The sequence below is a fragment of the Alligator mississippiensis genome, chromosome 3 (assembly GCF_030867095.1).
Source record: "Alligator mississippiensis isolate rAllMis1 chromosome 3, rAllMis1, whole genome shotgun sequence".
In the NCBI taxonomy this organism is placed as follows: Eukaryota; Metazoa; Chordata; order Crocodylia; family Alligatoridae; genus Alligator; species Alligator mississippiensis.
Genome location: NC_081826.1, coordinates 286894232 through 286918404, shown reverse-complemented (window position 1 = coordinate 286918404; position 24173 = coordinate 286894232). Strand labels below are relative to the sequence as shown.

Genomic DNA, 24173 nt, shown 5'->3' with positions numbered 1-24173 from the left:
CTTCTGCAGGGTATAAAATGTACAGAATTTTCAGTTTAGGATTTTTGTCATTGACAAGAATTCATTATGTAACTTACTGCAATTGACAGCCTTAATTTCTATAGCTCTTTCTTGAAATACAGACAAGGGAAGTTTATACAGCATAGGGATTAGGAAACCTGGGTTCACTTATCACTCTACTTCTTGAATGCCCCTTTGAAATCCATTGAGGCCTATACGTTTAAATGTGGCTGATAATTTTGCCTTTTGCTTCTCCCTGCCACAGTCTCTCTATCCGTAAAGTGAAAATAACTGTTCTCCACTCTGTCAGGTGTTGTGTGAGGCCTTAATCATTTTATCATTCTAAGTGCTTTGAGATCTTTGAATGAACAAAGCAAAGAAGTATGAAGTACTTCCAGAATCCAGTGGCAAATTGAATAGTCTACATTTCAGCGTATGTTTCTTTGGGATCATTGTAAGCCATTGTTAAAATATTTCACAGGACAACAGAATTTTTTAAAGTATTTGGAGCTTTAGCTATTACTTTGTAATGCTCCACCTGCCTAGCATTGCCAAGACTTGACATGGATTACAGTTCTTTATTGTACTGTAGACACAAGCTCCTTTCTTCTCTGTAGGTTGGGAGTAGTCAGATCACCAATGAGACAAACTCAGTCTCCTTGGAGGAAAAGACCTTGATTGGGCAGTCTTTGTCTTTTGCTTTGTCTTTGTCTTTTGCTGAGGACAATACTGATCACCAGAATTGGGATCAGAAAAAAAATGTTTCATCTAGGTCAGACTGGCAACAACTAATAGGAGTGTTGTTTTCCTCAGTATCACGAAGCACAGTTCTTTTCTTAGGATCATCCAAGCATATATTAAGCTAATAGATTTTCTGCCATTGTTGTGGTAGTGCCTTTGTCTCCCTGAGTCTTTGTCTGTTGCATGTTGTAGGATGTTCTTGGTTTCATGGTCGTATGTTTTTTGGTTGTGTCAACGAGAGGGCATGGAATGGATGATTTTTAAGACTCTTTAGATAAATGGTTGCCTGAAAAGACAAGGAACTGGACTCAGTGGCACAGGAGACCCTTTCCAGTCCTATGTACTAATGAAAGAGTCAGCTAAAAGTAATTTTATAATTGGCTAAAACCAGGACTGATGAGACTTGGAGCGCAAATGAGCATCCTCTTATAGCCTGTACTGTCATAGAAGAAGCCATCAAAAATACAACATAATTGTTAGGCTTGAAGGTATCAAGTTAAATGAGATCCACTTTTCCAACAGGAGACTGGGGAGGTTGGGATAAAGGTTCGTTTTCCCTGTATGCATGCATACACACAAACAAAGACATATATGTCCACTAGTGTGCATACATTTTTTCTATATAAATGAATCTGTTAAGTGTACAGGGCATCCTGAAGAATCCTCAGGATAATAGTGGTAACAGTGATTGGGCACACTTACATGTTCATGAATGCGCTGTAATTACGGTGCATTAAGTTTAGTACCTTTAATAGCAGGTACTAAACTTAATGCACTATAATCGGTGCTACTGCACATTAGCACAGATGAACACTTTTTAGGTGGTACTTAATGCCTGTTGGACTAAATCTACTGTGAATTAGCACAGATGAATAATTTTTGTGTGATACTTAATGCCCTTTGAACTAATCTACTGCACATTAGCATGGTTTTTGCCAGCCGCACTAATGCGCACTAGAATTAGTCTAATGGGCATTAAGCATCTCATGCAGATGTGCCCATTGGAAATCTCTTTCATTGGAAGACTTGTGCAGAAAAGGCATCTTTTGTTGATTCAGGTTTTTTCAGCCTTTTGTGAAACAGGATAATTTGGTACATCTCACATAGCCGCCTGTATTGCTGTTGATTTGCCAGCTGTTTCTGTAATAGCTGCTGACAGAGGAACTGCCTTCCCAGAACCTCCTGAGAACCTGAATTATGCACCACCTATTCTTCCTATATGCACATCCTCTCTCACAACCTACAACATGATGGCAGAGGAGAAGGGGAGGAAAGGAAGCAGGGTTGGACTGTTTCTCCCAAGTGAGGATCCAAGAACTCTCTCTCTCTCTATCAGTTCTGCCTACCCAAGTACCATCCTAGTGTCTAAAGGATTAATGCTAGGATGGAGCCTGGAGTCCACCTCTCTTCAGCTCCAAAATTAGGGAAACTTGCATTCTCTTCCAACCTCTGACAACATCTTGGTGGAGGATCTTGATTTCTAAGATACTGAATACTGTTGGAATGCAGTAGTTCTATTCTAAGCATACCTAATGGACCGGGTCTTTAAAAAATGGAGTTAGGTGCTTCTCTACCTTGCAGATAGCAACTGAGCTTCGTCAGGAGGCAGGTGCTTGGCTGATCAGGCTGGGGTGTTCCTGTTTGTCCTGAGAAGCCCAATTTTAGGAACTGGGGGCATCTTTACGTTCCAGAAAGTACGTTTTGAATTAATTTAGGTATCTAATGAGTTATATGGCTGCAGGTGCAGAGATATTTTAGTTGCTTTTTTGTGACCTAGGCACCCAGTTTAGCAATTTGTACGTAGCCCATAGAATTGAAAACTGTTAGGTTCTTTAGACAGAGAGTCTATTTCATCCACAGAAGAGCTTATGCATTCCTGAGTGAACAGAAAAGAAACCTGAAGGAGTCCTTGGTAATATTTTGGCAGAACATCACTGCCCTAAGGCACTGGCAGATGGAGGACATGAAAGGATGGGGGTAAAGGGCAAGGGGAGAAACAAAGGTCTCAAACTATGGTATGCAGTGCTAACCATTGCTTGGCCAAAAAAACAAGCTTTCAGTGTTCAGATGAAGCTGTTTTCTCACGGATGTATTAATAGGACTGGGCAGAGCTTTGCTTGCATTGTATTAGTTGAGGTTTGAAACTGTTACCATGATAGCTTAGTTATCATTGCTAAGCAGAATGCCCATAGACAACCTTATGCTTCTATCAGCAAAGAAATCATGATAGCATGCTACACTGGAATCTCCTGACATAAGCATGATAGATTTTCATGTTGCCAATGCTGTATGTTCCTACTCTGCATATTTTCCTGTTTATATGGCAAATTGGAAAAAACAAACTTGTAAGATATTAAAATATGTGTCCTGAACATCCATATTCCATTCAGGGTTTGGAATGGATTAAGTGGTGAGTTACAATCTAAGCTTCGGTCATATCATTTAGAAGCAATAGGGCTGTTCGCAGCATTTTAAATGCTTACTAGGCTGTTTGGCAACATAGCATACATCAATGTTATGTCTTCAGTGGTTAAGACTGCCAAACCACTGGTACACATGAGGACATAGTCTTTATAGCAAGAAAGATGTATGTACCTGATTTTCACTTCATTTTTAAAGCATTAACAGTCAATAAAGCAGTCACCACTAAAAGGTAACAGTCAACTTTGCTTAGAACAAACTGCTCAAGGGTGTTGAAACTATATTGCCCTTTTAAAGCCCTTCCCCCTTCTATTTTCACTGCTTAAAGTGCTTTTTGATAAAAGAAATGTAGCAAATGAAAACTGTCTTTAATCAGTCAAGAAATTTTATGCATGGAACCTGCCATGTGCCACAAATCATAATTTCCAGGAACTTCTCAAGGGCTCTTAAGGCCTTGATGCTCACCAATTGTAAACGTGTTCTTGGCTCAAGTGGAAATGAGAGCAGCGAAGAGAAACTAAGAACTGCCTCCTAGTCTAACTCCTTATTAAAAGTCCCAATTTAACAGGCTACTGATTATTGGTATTTCTAGTAATTGGTAGGTTTTCAGATATAGACATTACATTGAGCACTTTGGCTTCTTTTCATATACCATTCCTGGATCAATGCTTCAAAGGCTTTATCATAACCCAAAACATTGGTCTTTTTAGGAGGTGACAAAAAGCTGGGCCAAAGGGTTAGTTTATATTGGATTGCATGGACTTGGGCTCCATGCCTCTTAAGGCTAATTGCCTGTCATAGCAAGAATGGGTGAAGTTGTTGATCATGGGAAATTGTGAAAAAAGCCACAATTGGTGAAAAGGTGACCAATTTTTCTCACCTTGCTCAAAGTGGATTGTATCTTACTATATTTCTGTTGATTCAGTCCCAGTTGCAACTAATGGAATCACCTGTGGAACAAGACACTGCCCAATGTAAACCGTTTTGACAGAGCTGAAGTTTTTAACCTGTTCAACAATTTAAGTGAGGAAAAACCCAGGCCCAGACTATTCTGCCTACTAGACATTGAAGCCTTTGCAGCCTCTCACCCCCCAAAAATGCACATCTCATCTCAGGGTAGGACAGGTAGGAGAAAAGTGTTCAGATGTCCATTTTAATTCACTTCTGAGCATATCAAGTAGTTCAAGCCTAGTTGGGATGGAGGGATATTTCTAAGCCAAAATGGAGGCATATAATGAATTTAGACACCTTAGTGGCTTTATAGGTGCTAAATGGATGGCATAGGATTGTGCTTAGTGACTTAGATGTCTAAAAGTATCTAAGTACTATATAGGTATCTTAAACAAAGACCAGAATCTTATCCCCAATGTGGATGGGGTCTAAAGATGACCTAAATCTCATTTGAACCCATAAATTACAAGTGGTTCATAGCAGGGCTGTGCAAAGCTTCGGTCACTGATTCGATTCAGCGGAGATTCAGCCCAATTCAGTGAATCAAAGATGCAAATCTGAACCGAATCAGGAGACCCTTTAATCCCTCTGAACCAAATTGGAACCCTCTGAATCGATTCAGAGAGATTTGATGATTTGGACATGGACACAGCTTTAAATTTTTTTTCTACGTACTTCAAGGTACCAGGTGGCTCGTGAACACTGCAATGGTGGGGTGAATGGAGTGTCCTACAGGAGTGTGTGGGGGTCTCCAACATGCTTGGCAGTGGACCCGGAAATGGACCAGAAGCACTTTCAGTCCATAGTTTCATAGTTGGTAGGATCAGAAGGGACCTGAGCAGATCATCAAGTCTGACCCCCTGCCATGGCAGGAAAGAGTACTGGGGTCAAATGACCCCGGCCAGGTGTTCATCCAGCCTCCTTTTAAAGACCCCCAGGGTAGAAGCCAGCACCACTTCTCTTGGAAGCTGGTTCCAGATCCCAGCCACCCTGAAAGTGAAGTAGCGCCTCCTGATATCTAGTCTGAATCTACCCTCTGCCAGCTTGTGACCATTATTTCTTGTCACTCCTGGTAGTGCTTAGGGGAACAGGGACTCTCCCAATGCCTGCTGGTCCCCTCTGATTAGTTTGTAAATGTCCACTAGATCCCCCCTCAGCCTTCTCTTGTGGAGGCTGAACAGGTTCAGGTCCCTTAGCCTCTCCTCTTAGAGCCTGCCCTGCTGTTCCCTGATCATGTGGGTGGTCCTCCTCTGGACCCTCTCTATGCTGTCCACATCCCCCTGAAGTACAGCGCCCAGAACTGGATGCAGTACTCCAACTTCAGCCTCACCAGTGCCGCATAAAGGGGGAGGATCATCTCCTTGGACCTGCTTGAGTTGCATCTGTGGATGCATGACAAGGTCCGGTTGGCCTTCCTGACTGCATCCCCACACTGTCGGCCCATGTTCATATTGACCTCAACAATGACTCCAAGATCCTTCTCTGCCTCTGCACTGACAAGAAGGGAGTTCCCCAGCCTGTAGGTCTGTTGCTGCTTCTTTCTCCCCAGGTGCAGTACCCTGCACTTGTCAGTGTTGAAATGCATCCTGTTCTTATCTGCCCACTCCTGTAACCTGTCTAGGTCTGATTGCAGCCTATTCCTCCCTTCTAGCATGCCTACTTTTCCCCACATCTTAGTGTCATTGGCAAATTTGAACAGGGTGTTTTTTACCCCTTTGTCCAAGTCGACGATGAAGATGTTGAACAGTGCGGGTCTGAGGACTGAGCCCTGCGGAACCCCACTGCCCACATCCCTCCACGCTGAATAAGACCCATCCACCACCACTCTCTGGGTGCAGCCCTCCAGCCAGTTAGTGACCCATCTGACTGTGTAGCTATCAACACCACAGTCTCCTAGTTTTTTTTACTGAGAATGGAGTAAGAGACCATGTTGAAGGCCTTCCTAAAGTCCAGAAAGACTATATGTGCTGTGACACCTGCATCCAGGGATTTTGTGACTTGGTCATAGAAGGCCACCAGGTTGGTCTGACAGGACCTGTCTCTAATGAACCCTTGTTGGTTGCCCCTAAGCATAGTGTCCCTTGCTGGCCCCTCGTGGACACGAGCCAGGATAATTTTCTCAAAAAGCTTCCCTAGGACCAGGGTAAGACTAATGGATCTATAGTTTCCTGGGTCCTCCTTCCTCCCTTTTTTGAAAATGGGAACCACACCGGTCCTTTTCCAATCCTCCAGCACATCGCCAGAGCACCATGAGTGCTTGTAAAGCTGTCCATTTCTGGGTCTGCTGTGGAGCATGCAGAGGACCCTTCCCCCACCCCCCAGTTTGACGACTGGTGCCTCTTGGGTCTGGGGGGGCACCTGGGGTCCCCCTGTGGCTGATCACTGAGCTGGGGGGATGCAGGGGGGGTGGACCCCCATGTGATCTACAGTGCATCCAGAAGTAGACTGGAAGTACTTCTAGTCCACTTCCAGGTCCACCACCGGGCATGCATTCCTCCTTCTCCCCATGCTCCTGTGTGACATTCCATCGACCCCACCATCACAGCATTCACGAGCCATGCCTGGTACCTTGAGGCATGTAGAAAAAACATTTAAAGCTGTGTCTATGGCCGAAGCACTAATTCTCCAATTCAGCATCGAATCTGCATATTCAGATTTGGCCAAATCGAATTGGGACAGTGATCTGAATCAATGAATCAAATCACTGCCCCCTGATTCAGGCCAAATCTGAATCCAAATTGAATATGGCCTTTTTCGCACACCCCTAGTTCATAAACCTTTATATTAAATACAGACAGTCAAAGGCTAGGGACAGACAATCAAAAAGCCTGATCCTGAATTGTTTCAATCTTTTCAGGTTAGTCCAACCTGGCTAGGCTAAATCAGTTTTGTAACTGCACAGACATCCCAGAAATGCAGGCACACGTCTTCAGTAGCTCAGGCTAGGAGCCAGGGGGTGCTTAAGCAGCCCTCCCTTGCCTTTGACAGTGCTGAGCTGTGGGGAGCCTGGCGAGGCCCCAGCAGGACAATATGATTAGCTCAACAGGAAATTGATAATTGTTTATCACCCCCTAACTCAGTGTTTATCACCCACTGAAGAAAACAGAGGGACATTACGAAGTACTGATTCTGCCTGTTGATTCAGCAGGGACCGTAGCCAGCATGTGGTCTGCTAGCTAATACATAGACACCTGCTCAGCAAGGCAGAGAGAAGGGGGTGATTCTTGCTTAGCAGGGAGTAGTGAGGGGAGCGGGGAAGCAGTCTGTAGTCTCTGGAGCTCCAGCCAGGAAGCAGAGGGGAAGGGCCAGCCCTGCTGTGGAGCAGAGAGCCAAGTCCAGCCCAGAAAGCATGCTGGGATGCTGGGGGTGTCTGGTTTATCTTAAACCAGCAAAGGGTCTGGGACAGACATTGCATAAACTGGTTTGAACCAAGTCAGTTAAGTCTGATACTACATTCAACCAGGTTTATCTCAAACGATGTCAAGGAAAGCTACACGAACCTGCAAGCAGACATTGGCACCCAGGGTGGATGACTGGAGACCCTCTGGGTTAAAATCCATGGGGAGCATGGCACAGGGGACACAATGGTGGGAGTCTACTATAGATCTCCTAACCAGGATCAAGAGCTTGACCAAGATGTTCGCCAGGGAATTGGCTGAGGCCGCACACTCCCGGTGCGTGGTTGTCATGGGAGACTTCAACTACCCAGACAACTCGTGGGAAGAGTGCTTGGCCAAATTTGAAATGGTCTCAAAGCTTTCTCACATGCGTGGATGAGCTCTATCTGACTGAAGAAATCTATGGGCCAATGAGAGGTAAAGCGCTGCTTGACGTGGTAATGGCAATGGGAGACAACCTAATCAGTGATGTAATGATTGAAGGGAAGCTGGGTGACAGTGACCACGAGCTGATTACCTTAACTATCCGCCATAAAGCTGGCAAGTCAGTCAGCAATACAGAAGTCCTTGACTTCAGGAAAGCTGACTTTGACAAGCTCAGGAAGCTTGTCAGTGAGGCCCTAAGGGACCATGATCCAAAGGGGAGGGGAGTTCAGGATGAGTGTTTGCTCATCAAGGGAGGTATCCTGCACAAGCAAAGTCTATCCCATCTCAGAAGAAAGGCAGCAAAAGGGCACAGCAACCCCCTTGTCTCTGCAGGGAATTAGTGGACCTCCTGCATCTAAAAAGAAAGACCTACAAACGATAGAGGACTGGATCCACCTCTAAGGAGAAATATTCTGCACTGGTCCAGACCTGCTGGGAGCAAACCAGGAAAGTCAAGGCTGCGACTGAACTCCAACTAGCTACAAGTATCAAGAACAATAAAAAGTCCTTTTTTAGATATGTGGGGAGCCAGAGGAAAAGCAAGGGCAACAATGGACCCTTGCTAAACCAGATGGCACAACTGACAGCTGATGCCCAGGAAAAAGCCAACTTGCTAAATGGGTACTTTGCATTGGTTTTTCACCAGTTCCAAGGGACGCCCCTGGCTATTACGGGACGGGAAGTCCTGGGTGATGGAGATTCCTTACCCTCCATCAATGCTAACCTTGTGAAGGAATACGTCAAGAGGTTGGATAACTTCAGGTCAGTCGGCCCTGACGGTTTACACCCCAGGGTACTCAAGGAGCTGGCAAGCATCATAGCCCAGCCCCTGGCATGGATCTTCGAGAACTCCTGGTGCTCTGGTTAAGTGCCCGAGGATTGGAAGAAGGCCAATGTGGTGCCTATCTTCAAGAAAGGGAGGAAAGTGCAGGCAAACTACAGGCCCATCAGCCTGACCTCTATCCTTGGGAAGGTCCTAGAAAAGATTATCAAAGAGACCATTCTTAACAGACTGGCCGATGGCAACATCTTGAGGGGTAGCCAGCATGGGTTTGTCGCGGGTAGGTTTTCCTTGGCCGAACTCATTTCCTTTTACGACCAGGTAACCTATCACCTGGACAAGGGAGAAGAGATTGATGTCATATATCTTGTCTTTAAAAAAAGCTTTCATTTTGGTATCTGATGATCACTTCTTAGCAAAACTGGCCAACTGCAGCCTCAGCTTCACCACAATCCACTGGCTGGGGAATTGGCTCCATGGTCAGACCCAGAGGGGGTGGTTGATGGAAGTCAATTGTTGTGATGCACTGCGTGAACATGGCAAGCGGCCAGAGCGGGTAAAGGGGTGGTGAGTGGCCAGAGTGAAGAGCCGGCGTCACACAGTGGCTGTGTGGAGTGGTGGCGCCCTCAGTGGGTACGGCACTGCCTGCGGGGCCCGGAGTGGTCACCCTGATTTGCACCCCCAAGGGACAGCTCTATCTACTACTTAGTTAGTCTGACTCAAAACGTATTTGATATTATTATTTATCATTGATAAAATCCACCTCAATTAATTATATTTCATTGGACATCTTGGACTGAACAAGAAGCTGAAAACACAGTACACATTCAAGATGTAAATTGTATCGTTCATCTTTTGAATAAAAACATGAGCAGCACAAATGAGTCTCTTTATGCTTAAAACACTAGTTTTCAGAATAGCAGTAAAGATCTCTCTTGAATCTTTTCCTAGCATCTATATTTTAATTAGAACTAGCTATAAAGTCCTTAACAGCTATATTGTGTTTACATGCAGTATACTGATATTTTGCAGATTTTTTTCATATAATTTTTGCTTTATGCTTATGTCCCCACTGAAAATTGGGGTCTTAATTTGTTGGGTTCTGTAGGTGCACCTGAGAGATGGTCCATTTCTCAAAGAAATTATAGTCTAAATACGTAAGAGAGAACGTAGGAGGGGGAAGAAGTAAGTTCCACCTAGAATTAATTATGTCAAAGGGATCATAATTGCTGAAGAACAAATAACCCACCTTCTTGCATGATAAATCTAAGGTCAAATATGGTATAATAATATGACAAAAATATGGGAAATCTCTTTTCCTGTGCAGGAACTGAATATAAGCAAACAGAAAGATTTCCCCTGTTCAAGTTAACAGAGAAACACAACTTTGATCTGTGTCCCATTAAAGACAATGGTGGAGAAAGTATTTTGAAGGGTTGTTGCAGCAAGTGTTACCAGATGGCTCTGTTATTCCTAGGCCCCTGGCAGCTGTTAATACTTAAGATGTGATTAACTAGTTAAGAGGTAACCCATCCATAAGTGTATTCAAATAACGGTGTGATATAGCAGGGAACAAGACACAGAATATTATACAGAATGTGCATAACAACTTTGTGGCTGGTTCCCATCATGCGCTAAATTTAACATGTGGCCAGTGCCAGTTAGCTGACTGGCATTCCCAGCTTTGGGAGCAACAGGCACCCACCTGGCTGTTTGCTTGTCCAGGGGGAGCCTAGGATCACAATCCTGGATTTCCCTCGCACCAGCAATAGAATACGATTGGGATTTGATCCCCAATCCCACAATTGCACCTGAAGCCATGTATATATGACATGACAGGAGATGTGATTGTTGGGATCACGGATTGGATCCTATCATGCCTTTAACTAAATGTTTGTCAGCAGCCATGGCCTTTCAAGTGCTTTGGGGGTTTTTTTTGTTTCTAAATATGGAAGCAAGCATTTTGGTTGTGGGATACAGACTGTGCTGTGAGTGGCCCTAAATGCAAAACAGTATGCTGTATGCTTATTTTTTCTAACATAAGTTAACTCTTGAGGCAAAACAGCTAAGTAAGAATAGGCATCCATATTTGGCTAAAATCCTTTTCAGAAGGTTGCCTGAATTTTGTGTGAGCCATTTGTTGTGGGATGGGGGTATATGTGTAAGTCAAGTAAGTTGAACTAGGAATATACCAAAGCCCTTCCTGACTTATTTCTCCTTTAACAAGGAAGTCATTCTGTATGGTTTTGATATATGCTGCTGCTCAGCAAGGGGTCAGCAGAAGTACAAGAATTTTCATTTTATGACCGCATACTTATTTTTTGAGCGGTGACTTGTGGCAAAGATGATACGTCCCTCAGATTGCTTTGAATCTGAAACCAGCGTTCACTCCAGCTGAAGTTCCAGAAGATCGGTTCATAGGTGTTCTCTCTCATAACTGTCCATGGGAGCTAGATTCCTGGTTCTCTTCCTGCCATGTTTAGCAAGCTTAATTTTGTTCTCATATCAATAGAAATCAAGAGGAACTTCACTGAAATCCAAGGACTGAGTTACACTGGTATCAATGAAAATCAAAACTGGGTCTGTTCTACCAATCTGAGTACCCAAAATTACCTTGGTTCCCTAAGAGTCGAGGTAAGTGATTTTACAGACCTGTCCAAATCTTCCTTAAGTCATCTTACAGAGCAGTCCAAACCTTCCTTGACCTCCTATGGCTTGCCACAGTGCCATTTCTGTAATGACTGCTATATTTAAAATAATATGAATGGGATTGCTGCTGATCCTGTAGTTAATATCTTGTGGATGATTGGAGAGAGAAAGCCATATCCCAGTTCAGTTCTTTAACCCAGCAGAGAGACTATTTTCCTAAATTATTTTAGAATGATTTTAAATCCACAGAGAATTTTAAAAGAACTATTTACGTGCAGCACAGCATGGCTAAGTGATTACTAAGGAGAACAGGGGGCATTACTGTCTGCAAGTACTTTGAAGGCATTAATAAACTCAGGATGAAAATGAATTATTCAGAGGGACACAAGGGGGTATCATTACTAAGGGGTAATGGGATGAAATAAAGTACATATCGGCTTAATATTAGGAAGCACTAGACTGGGGCGAGTAGTGGGAAGTATGCTATAGAAAGTGCTGGTCTTTTCTAATTCCCTGATTCTGTGATAGCTGTTTGTTATAGGGGAGGCAAGCAACCTTTAACATACGACTGTCTCTTAAAGCTGTCAGCTTTTAATTTTATTTGTACAACAAGTAAAATCAGAGAAAATTATGACTTAATCTGTTTTTATTTGAACCAGCATCACGGTATGTTCTTGGACTACACTATATGAATTCATAAACCATATTAAAGGTAGGACATTTAAAATAGGTAGTAACATTTAAAATAACTTTTTGTTAAAGAACTTAAACCATTTTTTTTCTCCACCCTCCTCCCCCATTTTCTCCGGCGCTGTAAAAATTGATTTTCACAATAAATGCTAAAATAATAAATATCTAAATCATAGCAATTTGGTAAAATAAACAACACTGCTGGAAAAGTCTGATAAAAGATATGACCACCTCAGGGTAAATTCAGTAGTGTGACTGGACTTTTATGAACTCCCTATCAGTAGTGTTTCTCTCGTATTCTTTTTACAGTCCAAAGATGATTTTTTAAATTCAAATACAATATGCTATAAAAGCCCGAGAGTTCATGTGATTCTATTGTATATTGAGTTTGTGAATAATTGAAAGATACACTTGTACCTGGGAAGCATAATGAGTACCGGTGTGGGTAAAAGCACTTAGAATTAGTCAGGAACTGGTTCATTTTGGTAGCTAGAAGAACTAGATGATTTTGCATATTTTTTTTTCCCCTTATTTACTAAGTGACCTTATAGTGTGTGTACATGGGAGTTCTTTGTACCTCACTAGATAACCAATAGTATTTAATTGAACTACTAGGATAATAGAAAATTAGGGTTGGAAAGGACCTTAGGAGGTAATCTAGTCGAACCCCCTGCTCAGAGCAGGACCAGCCCCAACTAGATCATCCCAGCCAAGGCTTTATCTAGCCAGATCTTAAAAACCTCCAATGTTGGAGATTCCACAACCTCTCTGGGTAACCTGTTCCCAGTGGCGACGCATACAGGGTACATGCACCCTCTGAGAGCACAGGTGCACCCCCTGTCAGCCCGCACTCCCTATTCAGCCAGCAGGCAGGGGCAGGGGCAGGGGCAGGCAGGAGCACCAGTGCCCCCCTGCGAGTGCTGGCTGGATAGCAGGGACACCAGCAGAAGTGGCTGCACTGCTTCTGGAATTGGCTGCGGGACTCTTGGTGAGTGAGATCAGCTGCAGGGGACCCCACCCACCTTGTTCAGTGCAATTGCAATTGGCCGCCAGGACCCTCCCCCCCCAGTCATTGACTTGTGTCAGGGGGGCACGTGCCCCCCCCCGACTCAAGAGGCAATACTTACCCATGCCTGTTCCAGTGTTTTAGTACCCTCCTAGTGAGAGTTTTTCCTTATATATAACCTAAACCTCCCTATGCTACAACTTGAGACCATTGCTCTTTCTTCTGTCATACACCACCACCACTGAAGACAGTCCAGGTCCATCTTCTTTGTAACCATCCTTCCAGTAGTTGAAAGTTGCTATTAAATCCCTGCTCAGTCTTCTCTTTTCCAGACTAAATAATCAGAACTCACAGAAATCATAAACACACAGGCTAAATACAGACAGTCAAAAAGCCCGAGGCTGAATTGATTCAGTCTTTGAAGCTTAGTCTAAACTGAAGAGATTAAATTGAAACAGAAGTGAAAAGACATTTACCTTTGATTCAGAAAATGCAGCCACTTGTCTACAAGGGCTGAAGCCAGAAGCTTGGGGGTGCTACAGCACAGCTCTCTGGCACATAGGTAGTATGGACTTTGTGTTTTCTTCCTCTTCCTGCTGCCTCCAAGGTCTCTGGGAGTTGCAGTCCAAAATTACAGCAGCAGGACTCTGCTGGGTTGCTTATCACTTCCTCTTCCTGCCTTCAGGTGCCTTTGGGATTTGTAGTCCAAAGTCACAGCCAGCAGTACATTTGAGTGGGGAAAGGGGTGTTTAACCCCCATCCCTGGTCCCAGACCCCAGCTGGGGTTTGTCCCCCCCCCCATCCCCACTGCAGACTGGGCTGTATCCCCACCTGGGCTTGCCCCCCCAACCTCTTTTCAGCCAGCCCTCACTGCTTCTCTGGGGAGCAGAGGAGTGGAGCCAGCCCTGCTCTCTGGAGCAGACAGCACAACCCAGCCCAGGGCTGCAAAAACATGTTGGAAAGCTAGTGGATTGTGATTTAACTTGAACTTATGACAGAAGTTTCATAAACCAGTTTGGTCCACATCAGTCAAGTCTGATAATACATTCAACCATGTTTCTCTTAAACCAGTTTCATCCATTTCGAAACTGGTTTATTTGCACCGAGCTTCTGTTCTGTTAAAGGTTTAGACCAATTTCTGATCACTTCAACTGGTTTATGTGTAACTTCTGTCCCTAGCCCCAGGGCTGAAAGGCATCTCAGGACTTCATCTAATCCAGCCCCATGCACAAGGCAGGATCATCCCAATCTAAATCATTCCAGAGCTACTGGTTGTTTAATGAAGTAGACAATTCCTAAGTGTGCACTTTGTTCTGTTTCTGGGTCACTTGTTTGTAAGATCTCCATGCAGATGCCCACATGTAAAAATGTATTCTTTCATACCAATAAAGCACATCTAACAAAAGCCTAAACTAGCTCAAATCCTAATTAGGCAGCTTTAGATGGGATTCTTGATTTCTCCCTGATTTACAACTTGATTTAGGGCCTGGTGTTTCTGTTGTCTTGTGCCTCCTGCATTGTTCCAATTCAGTGATATTTTCCATGTCCTTTGGAATGAATTTGCATTATTTACAGAGGACTACATGAAGTGCAAAGCAACGGGACATCAAAATATCTTTCGTTTATGACATCCTTGATCTTGTAAAATTACTAAGCATGTTATGAATGATGACCCTGCTTCTTCTTTGAAGTATTTGCTTCAATTTTGCAGTTGTGAAACTCCACTGTCCTCTTCACATACCTTGCATCCACAACAGGCCTTGTTCATTTTGTGAGTCATGAAAAGATCCAGAATGGAATAGTTGCAAATGAAGACCTTTTTTTTTCTTAGTGAATGACTATTAACATGTGAAAAAGATAAGATGCTCTTCACTGTACAACTTATCTCCTTAATTGACTATTTGAGTGTTATAGGCCCACTTCAAGGAAGCAACAGGGTTAAATAAATGAGTCATCCTCTGGTGATGACTTGTTATACCTCACTTCTATTAAGTGCTGCCTCCAGGCCTTGACTGGTTTCAAGAGAATTAGATTTGATGAGTCATGATCTACCAGCTCTCCAGACAAGTATGGCATCAGCTTTTTCTCTTATCATTTATAATATTAGGTCCTTAACTATTAGCAGCAGAAGAATCAAGAAGGTTGAAAGTAATTGAGCTTGCACAATGATTTGTTCTCACTTCCTTATTATTAATTGTACACACCATGCTGCTCTTGTAATTTTTCTAGAGAATACACTTTTTCATTTCATTCTTTTCCATTAAATACTGGAAAACCTGATATTTCTTTCCATTTATACTAGTATGAACCAGAAATAGCACCACAGAAGTCAAGGGGGTGGAAATGGATTTCTGGTTTTGAACCGTGTGAGGACAGGATCAAACCATTTCTGGAGACACACAAAGGAGCATGCTTTTGTTTCATAATCCATCTTATATTTAAGCAGTGATTAACTTAACACCAACAGAACGTTTTTCCAGAATCCTATTATTAGCATGTTTGTAAATCTTTATAATGCTGAAACGTCAGCATTACTTTAAGAACTGACATGGGATCCCAAAAAATAGATAAATACTTTAGACACCTTGTCTGGGTATAGCTTGATACAGAGCCATTCCCAGAGTTACCCAGTATGTCTTCCCCACCCCTAGAAATGGACAAACAAACTATTCTCTACCGAGATGTTCAAGTTAATTCTATGACCTCTACACAGAGGTTAGGATTGCAACCTGTGAAATTTAGGGCACAAATTAGGGTACCTAGGCATCAGATCCTCATGTGTACATCTGGCATGCATGGTGGAAAATTTCTCCAGTAAAAGTACATGCAAGCTGATGAGCCTCAGTGTTCACATTCATCACTGTGGATTCAATACTGTATGGATCTGGGCTGCTTTAATGCTACCAATGTAGCTGTTTTTATATCATGCATTTTACTGAACTGTTCTCTGCAGTACCAGATGTCAATGTCCAGGCTTCTAAAGCAGCCCAGACCCGACAGTGTCCTGTCAATTTTAGAGCTGCTGTTGAAGGTATAAGGTGGTCTATGAAACAGGGTAACAAGCTTTGAAGAGGTGCTGAAACTCAGCCCCTGTTGCTTCTGTATAATAAGCATTGCTTACATTGAGATTAGATGAGGAGCATCCTTCAAGTAAGTGCAAAACCTTTTTTTGTTTGTTTGTTTTTGTTTTTTAAGTCCTGGGGCTATGCACTTAATTATATGTGTGTACCTGTTTCATTCTTCCTTAAAACACTGCTTTAGGATGACTGACTGGCTTTCTTGCATGCATACCAGCCTCTGGCTTCTTTACTCTTCATTCCATCCAGGAAGAGCACAGACCAACTGCAGGTGCTTCCTCAGCCTGACAAAGGGTATCCGTACCTGAAAGCTTGCAAAGAAGAATTTTTCCAACTGTATGAGTTGGTCTAATAAAAGATATCAGATATATACCCAAAAGAACCTTGTCTGCTTTAGGATGAGGCCTATAAAACCCTAGAGAGAACCTTCAAGCAGTTGGAGGTGGTCAACTATCATGATAAGTAGCATTGCCATATTTTTCCTGGTGCTCCTCTGGCTGTCTGTTGTCTCCTGTCCTATACTTAGATTTTCACCTCTTTGATCTATGTGCATTCAGAATGACTAACACAATGGGGAGCTGGTCTCTGATGTTTCCAGGCACCACTGAAGTATAAATCAGATGTTCAGCCTCCAGCCCATGGGCCAGATGCATGCTGCAGTGCCTTGTAATTTGGCCTGTGGGGCTGCTCACGGGTCCAGAAATTTGGTAGTGTGGGAGTGGTGCTACTACTTAACACAAGTGACCACACGTTTGAGCAGGAAAACGCATGCTAAGTGTGTATCGCAGGAAAATTATGACTTTTCATGCAAGGACTATCTCCAGATCATATTGAGTAACACGTGTTCAGCTATTGTTGGATTGCTCCACAGAGATCATATGAGCAATTTGTGGTCCTAATCTAGCTGTGACAGCAGTCAGGGACCCCTCAGTTGTACCAAGCTTCCAGGTGGGATGAAGAAAGCCACACAGGTCAGGAGAAAGGATCCTGGAGTTTTCTCTTATCAGGTTCCTCGAGGGTCAAGTTGAAAGCCAGGTGCCCACAGCCCGGGAGGGTCCTCGGACTGGACTGACAGTCAGCTAGTTCAAGACTCTGGTGCAGTGCTGGGGCTAGGACCATAATCAGCAAGTTGTGCATGTTACAGATTATAATAAACATTACTGTGCGACTGCTCAAAATATGTTCTAACTTTAATACTACACAGATTGGACATGTACTAATTGTTCCACGCTGCAAGGCATCTATCTTTTATGTCTATGTGATCCCATAATGAAACAAGTTAGTTATAATGTTGTAACCTTACCTTGAATGGAAGTGTTCATGTTACAGTGGTTTTGCTACACTTGCATTACTACAGAAACATGCAGATAGAACGGTTACATCAGAACAGCTTGTATCAATAGCCTTTGTTACGGTGAGATTATTATGTATGGTTGCATCTTTAGTTAAGGGGGATGGGAAGGTGGGGAATGGTGATATCCCCTGAAGTGCCCTTCAAGTCTGGGAAAGAAACTTGTGCCCAAATACTATTCTGACAGCTCTCCCATCTATACTGTTGGTCCAATAGAAAATATCATGCAAAAAGCCTTGTTTGTCTCATGTTTCCTGGACCATCCTCGCTACAACACTACTATCCTGTTATACCCAAAAGTGGCTGAAGAATCACCAACAAAGCACAAAGCATGAAGTACTAAGTACAGAGGGTGAAATGGGAAGTTTCTTGCTGCCTTCAGAAGGGCCTGATCATCATTCCTGATTTGCAGGCTAGAAGCAGCATCACCGAACGTGCAGTTATTTGCAAAACTAGAATAATTAGTTAAAATGGCTGTAGGCTGTTTCTGTCAGCACCATCCCACCCCTCCCTTTATCATTAGTATTCTTGGAATTATTTGCTGCTTCAAAATTATCAGCTGCTCTGGCTGTTGCTTGTTCTTTTTATTGGTCTGTGAGGCAGCATGAAAGCCAGTGGTGTGATACAAATATAAACCCATTCTGGGCTTAAACTTAAACTGAAGAGCTGCATATACATGCCTCTTTACTAATAACTTCCTTGAGTGATGTGTTCCTTTAAGATGCTTGTCTCTCACTGTCAGTGGGGGAAACCTATCTATTACTTTGTTCAGTACTCCTTTCACCTCAGTGAGCAGTGGCAGCAGAGCCAACCACCATCTATCTGTTTCTCTAGGGAAATCTTTTCTAGTGCTAGGCAGGACCCCGACAGCCCTTGAAAATGTTCAACTCAGGAGCTCTGTTCTTGTGTGCATATGAACTTTGTTTTAATACCCTGGCTTCATTTAGCTATGGACTTTTTTTTTTTCTCTCTCTCTCTCTCCTTCTTTGTACAGAGGTTCACTTGATTGAACTTTGAGTGATTTCTGGTTTTGATTGAAAAAGAAGCATCCTGAGTTACTAGGAACATGCACTGAAGTGAATTAGAATAATGATATAATAGATCACAGACATTAGAGATGGAAATCAGTGAGTAGATCATCCTGCCAGTCCAGCCAGGAATGAATTATTTCCTACAGCATCTTTTTTAATGTCCTGTCCACTCCAGCTTTAAAAGTTCCAAGTGAGGGAGTATTCACCATCTCCCTAGGGGGTCTGCCCTACAGTTGAATAGATCTGTCAGAAAGTTTTCCTGGCTAGTAAGCCTCATTTTCCCTTTCTTAATTTCATCCCTGATATCTTTTATTGTACCAGATTAAATAAGTGGTATTAGCTATAATGCTTTTAAGCCTAAGAATAAAGGGATATCCTGATTATTATTAACTTCACAGTTCTTTTCATCTTTTTTTTTTTTTTTTGGTCCATGAATTGGCATTTGTGCTTTGAATTGGTACAGAGGTAAATTTTAATGTATTTGTCTCATTTTCTCAACAAGGTGTCTCTAGAGATGTCCCTGTGCAAACGATCCAGTGAGTCTGGTAGTGTGCACCTTAGCAAAAGACAGCCTTCATAACTCAGGCAACCTCCCAATAGTTTGCCTAATAAATTTGCTGATCACTTCATCCCGTATCTTCCTCACAGCATCCTGTTCCCAGCTCAAGTCATTCAGGCAGTAAGGAAAAAACTCCAGGCTTTGTCCTAGACTTAATTCACAGCATTTCATGTGTCATGACTGTTGTTGGTAGGAACTTTTCACTTCAAACATTTTGTCTTGCTTTGTTCCTGTGAACAAATCTATTACCCAGGCCCAGTCATTCTTGCTCAGCCATCCTTGGCCAGATGGGAAGCCAGAATATGAGTTGCTGAGTCAGTACAGGACTAAGTGGCCACTTGTATTGTTTGTGCCTGGGGCGATCCTTACCACCACTCATAATCTAAGGCCACAGAAGGTTTAGATATACCTGTTCTTTTGCAGCTCAGATAGGTTTTTATTCTCCCTTTTCTTTTCACTGCAGAATATGCAATCTGTCATTTATCCCACTTGGTTATAACCCAGTCATGCCCATTCCTTCCTCAGGGCCTAATAGTGATGTAGCAGAGAATTAAAAAAGCAAGACTACCAAAGTATACCCTCATTTAACATTTATAGGAGTTTCTTTGTGGCTTTTTCTAGCATCCAAGCGCTTCAGGTATGTATTTTAATCCATCCTTATAATTTCCTTTTGAAAAGCAAAAGCATGGTTATCTTAATCTTACAAATGGGAAGCAGAGAAATGGCCAGATCCAAAAAATAATAATAAAAAAAAAATTAGGCTCCTGAAATAGGAATTAGGTGGAATTAAGGTATTTAAATCCAAAGTTGTGATTTTTACAACCTGGCAGCATGTAAATTACATAAAGGCTGAGGTATTTGACCTTTGAGCTGTCTAGGAACCTGATAGTTTTATTCCCATGTATGCCCAGAGGCATCTCATTTCCATAGGGTTGAAGGACTAGGCAACCTAGCTCATGCCTAAGTATAAACAGGATTTGGAAATGAAGAATTGCTCTGCCTAGCTTCCTGGTGTGTACCATGGAATTTGTACTAGGTATTCTCAGGTCATGCCTAATATACACTAACAGAAAATGCAGTAGCAGGCAATATTTTCTTAGGGAATTTGCCTAATAAATGGGAGATCTGACTTCTGGATCCTCCTTGGTGTGAAGGAATTCAAAATTACTTTTCCCATAATGCCCTAACCATAGTATATGACCCATTTTGCATAAGGACAGTTTACCCATCCTCCTGAAGCTCTGTCTCTGTGCAGAAAATTTACAGCATCTCACTCCTGGTTCTAGATTACATTTAGACCAGGGGCGGGCAATTATTTTGGGCAGAAGGCCACTTATTGAGTTTTAGCAAGCCATTGAGGGTTGCGTGACAGGCAGCCCAGGGCAGATAAATACTCATTTTCTAATTTTGGGGGGGCCCCACATGCTGAATAGAATGGTCTGGTGGGCCGCATCCATTCCCCGGGCCTCATTTTGCCCACCCCTGACTTAGACCATACTAAGGCCATTTAAAACATGAGCTTCCACATGTTAAAGCTCATTAACTTGTGCTAAGTGCCCTCTGAGCATCTCAAAGTTTCATGCCCCGTCAGGCAATGGGCTGTGCTACCTAGCTCATGTTAGGGTAACTTCAGTGTGCTCTATGAAGATAAAAACAAGCAATTTGAAATCCTTCAGCATCCCCGCATTCCAGCTCCCAGCTTCCATCCACCCAGAGCAGGGAGGGGACCCTAGCCATGCCTCTGCTCACCGGCCTTTTGTGGCAAGTCAGAGCAGTGCAATGTGCAACTGCTTACAGCACGTGCTAACATTTACCACTTAATGTTCCACAGATTTAGTATGGTCCAAGTGTGACACGTAACCTCACCCTAGGCACCATTCCACCTAAATCCTGTATCTGAGCTGGCCCTAAGTGAGTTTACTGATGTTTTTCTTCCCCTGTAATGTACAGAACAATTTATAGCACCACAAGTCTTATAAGCAGGAATCTTAATTCCTTATTCATGATCTGGAGTAGATAACGAGACTTTCCTCCTAAGAAATAACTAGAGATAAGTAAGTAATTCACAATGAATAATTTATTGGATAAATTAGGCATAAAAGATTATCAAGAGCAGATCACAATTTCTTAAGGACTTTTTAAAGATATATTTGCCAAATCATAATTTTTATTACAAAAAACTGAACAGTTCAGTATAGGGAAGTAATCCCTATATCTTAAATAAAAACTATTTGCTTAGTTTTAGTTGGACAGGTACATCGCCTGACATTTTTCCGATCCTCCTTTGGATGAATGTACACGTACAGTCCATTTTGGAAAGAACAATCATGAAACACAGATTTAAAATCTAGTTTCTACATGGCTGTGATTTGCTGGCTACAGACCTTCGCGCTAGCAAAACTCAATAAACAAATGTTCCCAAAAGGTTGAACAAGCACAGCTAAAGTAAGATTTGATTTGAAAAGACCCAAAGTAATACGTGCAGATAATCCGTTATGGAATTTGTTTTTCTCTACAAGTTAATTTCCTATTTGACCAGTCTTCAGTTCCACTTCTGGACTTCACTTTTGTCCTCCGGAAGAAGAGCATAAATGTAGCCACCTTCTGGGATTTGTTTTAGGTTAATTTAATTGTGTGGCTTGGAATGATTGTGACCGCCTCGCATGCTCTCTTGTTTCCAATTTAACCTCTCTAATGGTATTGTGACCTCCCATACTTGAAATCTATACACAATTCAAAGGTGATGTTTAATAAGATGAAGGAAGCTGTTTACCAACCTTCCAGTTGTCCTTGGTGACCTCCAGTGAGTAAATGAGAAGCAGGTCAGTTGAGATACCACAGAATGTCACTGTGGGATAGAAAGTTTAAATGAGCTGAGTCAATCATCATGTTTCAGGAAGCACAACATCAAAGCAAATTAATTAAAGTATGGCAGATTTATCTACTGCCAACTGTTCCCTGCATTTGAACGATGGAAGCCTTTAGTGTACGCTTTATGGTTTGGGGGCATGACTGACAAGCAAGTTGTAAGGAAATGTGTGTCTCCAGATCGCATACCATGATGCAATGTTGGCTGATTATCACTTTACAGGATAAAATGTATCATTCTTAAACTCCCTCGTTCCTGGTTTACCTGCTGATGAGACAATCCAGCATTGACAATGAATTGACTGAATGGCGTGAAGGTCTCTTCCATTTCTAATCTCTGATTCTATAACAACCTTCAGAATGTAACTTGAAAGCATGTTTCCTATTTGCAAGTTTAAAAATGCTCTCAAAAAGCTTTCCATTTGAAAAGATTCTAATGATTAACATCTATTGTGCTGCTGTTTTTATGCAAGAGGCAGAAAAACCTGCCCAGGGTTTACATTAATTGAACTTTTGTTCCTTGCATAATATACCTGCATTAATTTGCAGAGGAAAAGTGCTCTGATAAAAGTTAAGTACTGTAGAGGAGAAAATCCTAATGCAAGCTGGTAAAAGCATGTGTTTTGACATAGAAACAAAGATGAGGATGTTTACAAGTAAGTGGTATCACAAAGGGCATGCCAAAAAAGTCTGGGGGAAAAAGCAATTTAGTGGAGAGCAAGATGTTAAGTTTCTTAATTTACTCATAGCAATAAAATCTGGTAAAATGAGGTGAGTGATTGCATTCATTTTATTACAGTGGTTCCCACTAGTGTAGCTATAGTTAAGAGTCTGTCAGCATTTCCATTATAAACTCTATTTTCATGGGTTTATAACTCAGCTCTAAGAGCTCACCTGGGCTAAAGTCTGGCATACAAGATCTTAGCTCAGGAATAAATTTTTCACAGATTTTGAAAATAATGTGTTTGGCCACATCTAAATTAAACAGGAGCCTGAAAATGGACATGGCCTCATTTACTAAGTGACAGTTCTAGACTATGAATATAAAACTTTTCCCCTATAGATTATGTCATTTTACTGATGTTAATAGCTATAGTTATTTACCCCCATTTTGCAGAAGGAGAAATCAAGGCATGGAAAAGACAAATGATTTGGACGAAGTTACAAAGCAAGTCAACAGCAAAACAAAGAACAGAGCTGCTCCCAGGTGATTTGTCTACCATATCACATTGTTTCCTGATTTTCCTTTAAAGTAGTCTGGGTATCTCTGCACTTTGCTGTCCTTGGCAGTGTAGGTATACCCACTACAAGCAAGGCCCTGAACTAATAATAGTTAGGTTAGATCCACTGAAGTCCATAAATTATTTTGAAAGATTGCAAAAATTCCTGGATTCTAGAGGTTCAGTAATATGCCAGTGATTTCTGCCAGTCAAATACTTGCTCAAGCATCTTTTTTTTTATTTTAAGTAATTGGGTATTATCTGGTTCTCCTTTGAAATGGTTCCTCATCCTCTCTTGGATATATAGTAGAGCTGTGCAAAACAGGCCATATTCGATTCGGATTTGGCCTGAATCGGGGATGGTGATTCGATTCGTTGATTCGGATCACTGTCCCCAATTCAATTCGGCCGAATCCAAATCTCCCCAGTGGACCCAGAAGTGGACTGGAAATGCTTCCAGTCCACTTCTAGGTCTGCTGCTGAGTGCACTAGGGACCACCCCATGCTCCGGTGGGATGCTCCATCCCCTACACCATCTCAGCATTCGTGAGCTGCCTTCTACCTTGAGGTAGGTAGAAAAAACATTTAAAGCTGAATCACCAAATCTTTTTGAATCTCTCCAAATTGATTTGGAGGGCTCCAATTCAATTCGGAGAGATTGAAGGGTCTCCTGATTTGATTCAGATATGGAGATTTGGCCACCAATCAAATCAGCTACCAAAGCTTTGCACAGCCCTAATATATAGCTGTACTTTATTAACCCTTTTTATATAGCATTAATCTTCCACACATCTGTATGGAACAAACAGCAGCTTCTGGAATCAATAGCACTCATGGGCATACGTCTTCATCAATTCCTGAGTTTCCATTGTAAGCTATTTAGTGCCCTATTTATTGAGGGGAATATTAACAGTGAAGAACTTTTAAAGAAATAAAAATTGCATCAGGCAGTACTGAACACTTCATAGCTTAGCAGTTTCATGTGCATATTCCTTCAACAGGGT

At 42.3% G+C, this 24173-nt stretch overlaps 1 protein-coding gene across 2 annotated transcripts in view; it reads left to right on the top strand.

Moving 5' to 3' along the window:
• The window catches only part of DCC (DCC netrin 1 receptor), a 1021998-nt gene that overhangs the window by 347327 nt on the left and 650498 nt on the right, over positions 1-24173 (top strand). The window lies entirely within an intron of this gene.